Here is a 4,798-nt window from a genome sequence, read left to right on the forward strand (position 1 = left end):
ATTTACTTTCTGTTGGCTACAATTTCACATAATTCACTTCAATGTTAGCTTGACTAAACTAATCACCCACTAAAGTTGCTTGATCCATCAATCCCTGTGGGATCGACCTCACTCACGTGAGTTTTACTACTTGATGTGACCCGGTATACTTGCCGGTGAGTTTTAGGTGTTTTGGAATTCGTTTTCCAAAATATCCATCAATCGTGACAGTCATCATCATTCTCAACTTATGAAGGCGTGCCTGACAACCACTTCCGTTCTACCTTAGATTGAATGGATATCTCTTGGATATCTAATATAGGGGACCGAGTCCGAGTTATTAGTGTCTTCGTGGTATAAGATAGAACCCATGGATGGCCATTCTTGAGAATCTGAAAAGTCTAAACCTTGTCTGTGGTATTTCGAGTAGGATTCAGGGATTGAATGACTGTGACGAGCTTCAAACTCGCGAGTGCTGGGCGTAGTGACAGACGCAAAAGGATCAATGGATCCTATTCCAGTATGATCGAGAAACGACAGATGATTAGCCATGCAGTGACAGCGCATTGGACTATTTTCACTGAGAGGACAGGTGGCCATTGACAACGATAATGCCTAACATACAGCTTGCCATGGAAAGGAGTAGGAAGGATTGGATGAAGACAGCAGGAAAGCAGAGGTTCAGAGGGACGAAAGCATCTCTATACGCTTATCTGAAATTCTCACCAATGAATTACATAAGTACCACTATCCTATTTTATATTTTATTTATCTTTTACTTATCAATTCATAAAATCAGTTGAATCCGCCTGACTGAGATTTACAAGGTGACCATAGCTTGGTTCAAGCCCACAATCTCCGTGGGATCGACCCTTACTCACGTAAGGTTTATTACTTGGACGACCCAGTACACTTGCTGGTTAGTTGTACGAAGTTGTGAATTAGAATTAAGAACATGAACATGTGTATTGAGTTTTTAGCGCCGTTACCAAGGAAGGAATGATCACGATTTCGCACACCAATCTTCTTCTGCAAGTTTCCCTTTTTGCAATTTTACATGAGTTTGCTGTGAGCTTGATTTACAATTCTAAGCAATTTAAATTCCCTGCACCTCAATTCCCTTTTCTGTTGATCTGAATGTACTTTTCCTGCAATTTAAATTCCTCTGTAATTGTTCTAAGCTTTGATCTACTGCTTCATTTAATTTCTAGCACCCAGCCCCCTTTACATTTTATGCAATTTACCTTTCTTGTCATTTAAGATTCTGTCAATTTACATTCCTTGCTCTTTACGTTTTTGCTCATTTACTTTTTTCAAATTTAAATTCCATGCAAGTTACATTCTGCTATCAAATTTTCACTCCATTCAATACTGTTAGCTTGACTAAACTAACCACCTCACTAAAGTTACTTGATCCATCAATCCCTGTGGGATCGACCTCACTCTTGTGAGTTATTACTACTTTATGCGACCCGATACACTTGCCGGTGAGTTTGAGTAGAAATCTAATTTTTCACCCATCAGATTCCATGGAACTTAGAGTGATGTGATTAAAAAATGGTCACTTTAAATTGTTACTAATATATTAGTTTACTATAAATAAAATTTTTAGTTCATCATAAAGCAGTGCCAGTATTTGATAATTCTCTAGTTATAATTGCACACACAGATATGGAGAATGATCTTGGTTCTAACTTGTGCTTAACAATGTCTGCTTTTCACTTCTACGTTATGTTGCAAGAGACACAGGGAAAGGTTCCACTGGAAAGGACAAAACAATTTATACTTTGGTTCCCAGGCAAGGTTATCAGCATCATTCAAGTAAAACTTCAAATGTGGCTTCCTCAGATGCAAACCAAACAGTGGATGAGAATGGTAAGTTTATATTTTGTTTGGAATTTCGTTGTTATTTATTTCTCCTTAGGTCTAATTTACGGCTTGGGGCCCATGTTTGAAAACCTCTTTGAATGTATACATTTGTTTTATTTAATGAATTTAAGGCATTGAGAGTTTTTCTTCTAATATAAGTTGTGATATCAGCATAATCCCTGTACCCTGTTTCTTGGAGTCATTGTCTATTTTTGTATGAGTTAATAGTTTAGCTTTGTTTTCTTCAATTTAATTGTGTTCAATAGGGATTTGCTTAACACTTTGTCCTTTATTTAAGGAGTTGCTGGAAATACTAGTTCCAGGAAGAAGGTCTTGCTTCTTAAAGGGAAGGAAAGAGAGATAATTAATGTGAGTTTCTTATTTTCATCCGAGTAGTCCATTTTAATTAAAGGAAGGTGCTGTTGGGGCTCTTAACTTGAACTATTTCTAATGATTAAGTGTGGTCATGTTTCAAATGGCATTATTTGAGTTAGGTTTCTAATATCATTGTTGTGAATTTATAGGTTGAGCATGTGATGATTTTGGCTGCAAATGAGCTCATTGAGCTCTTCTGGGAACTAGTAGTTTCCAGACTCAATCATTTCAAAGCAAAGGTGAAGTATATATACGAGAACCTTTTTTTTTTGTTATCTTCTCAATAGTATTAACCTACTTGAATGTTAAAATTGTAATGCCAGATCGGAATTATTTTCAGGGACTGTCCAACAGATAGCAGCCATAAGATTGGGAATTGCTTTAGTGCTTCAAATTGGTTTAGAGAGAGTGATGATAGTGATACTGTTGAGAAGCCACGGGAACGAGGTAATTGAACAAGTTTAGTGTTATCCTATTATCCTGCTATTTCCCTTTTGTGTTTTATTGCTTTATGGCAAGTTTCAATTTTATTAGAGAGTCTCAGACAACCTGAATACATGGTGTTTTGCTTCTTCAGTGTCCTACAATTTGAAAGCCTAGGAGCCTCTGTCCTTTCTTTTCATTTGTTGTATAGTTTTGCATTTGACTTATTTTTTATGTGCAGGATAAATACAAAGTATACAATCTTTGTTCTGAGCGGCTGTATGATGCATCATTGTTTGAGGGAAAGGTGAGTCCTAAATTTTACAGAGTCTTTGAGGAGAAGTGTGTTTCCTCCTTGTCATTATCGTTGTTGGCTTTCATGTCCTTCCTTTGTCATTCCACATGATGATGCGTCTTTCCCTCCAAGAGATTGGATGACTTCCTACCACTACAAGAAAAACACCCATTCAGGTACACTTGAAAAGTGTTGCCAAAAGTGAAAAAAAAATGATGCCTTAGGCTACGGCTACGCTTTCTGGGCTACGCTACGCTTTTTGGGGTGATTCCTATTCGGCCATTTCCTATTCTCAAAGGCTACGCTTTTCTGCACCAAGGGCTATGCCTTTGGCGTTTGGGAATAGGGTGCGCTTTTCAAGTGATGCTGCCCAGGACCAAAGGCTACGGCTTTCCGTTTCCATTTTTACCAGAATAGGCTACGCTTTTCAGCGCTAATACATCACCTGAAAAGCGTAGGCACATTGTATACCATAGCTACTGTTTTTAAGTGTAGCCTTAGGTCCCTCATTGTTTTTTTTTTATTTTCTTATATGTATATAATATTCTAATAATTTTTTATACAACATAATATTTAATAATATTATTACATATATAATTTTACATTTTTAATTAAATGAGTTAAATATTATAAAATAAAATTAAACACATAATTATACTAAATAATTTTTTTAAATAATAAAAATCATCCTTACACAATTCAAAGACATAATCTTAAAAAGAGATAATTTAAGTCACATGAAACTTGTATCACATATCAATTAAAATGCAAAGTTTGCACTCTATATCCGAAAAGAACTTAACAAACAAAAAATCATTAATCTTCTAATCTCGGCATAATGACTAAAAAATATTCTGAAGCACCTTCAAATTCTTCTCAAACACATCTTTTTCATACTGATCTTCATCACCATCAAGAAAACTCTTGGCCTTAACAATTGTAGCAGTGTTCATTCCCTTGTTCATTCCCAATAAGAACTAATTTTCAAGCAATTACTGCTCTGCTTACAGCTGCAGATTATCATAATTCAAAAAGAGAAGCATGTAAGGATTTTGCATACTGATTCACCACCATACGCAATCAATACAAGATTATGTTGAAAGAAATGACCGGGCTACTTACAAATATTCTTTTGACCATTCTCGCGACACATGAAGAAAACAAAATCATAGAACCAAATGAATTCTGAAAAGTCTGCCTGGCAAGGACAAATAGCATACACATTTAAATTTTAGGAGACATGCCCCAGACATGATCCTCACCTATTGTCGTCTAAACACTTTGTTCTTGTTCTCCCTCATAAATTAAATTAACATAAATTCAAAATATATGGTCTGGTGGCAGCGATAATAACCAAAGCTGCTATTCTATTCAAAGACTTTGCATTCTTCATCAGCTGGGTTTGTCTCACAAAACTCTTCCAATGGGTCTCCACCTCCCTTTGCAGCAGCTACTCCGGGCCACTTGTTTGCCACCAAATGTGCCAAATCCACAACCCTTTGGCTGCAATCACCCCGTATTTTAACTATCAATAATCTGATCCTTTGTAACAATATTCACCCTCTGTTCTAAAATATATATCACTGATAATTCAATGTACTAAATTTCTATAGTTGCCGATTTTAATTATATATGATAATTTCTATAGCACATGCTAATTCAATGTACTACTACATGTGCATGTTCTATCTCAAGGATTCATTAAGTGAGAAAGACAAAACAAAAGTAGCTGCTATATGTGGAGAGTGGCCTAACCTGTAACCCCATTCATTGTCATACCAAGCAACAACCTTAACCATATCATCTCCCATGACCATAGTGAGTGAAGAGTCAATAGTAGAAGAAACATCGGTGCAG

General features: G+C 36.1%; 1 long non-coding RNA gene across 1 annotated transcript; it reads right to left on the minus strand.

The window, feature by feature from the left end:
* Positions 4,284–4,798, minus strand: LOC107618645. The gene is made up of 2 exons (XR_001615320.2): positions 4,697–4,798; positions 4,284–4,444 (listed from the first exon to the last, which is right to left on the minus strand). It is a non-coding gene; the product is annotated as an uncharacterized LOC107618645 (long non-coding RNA).

This window comes from Arachis ipaensis, chromosome B01, assembly GCF_000816755.2.
Source record: "Arachis ipaensis cultivar K30076 chromosome B01, Araip1.1, whole genome shotgun sequence".
NCBI classification, from domain to species: domain Eukaryota; kingdom Viridiplantae; phylum Streptophyta; class Magnoliopsida; order Fabales; family Fabaceae; genus Arachis; species Arachis ipaensis.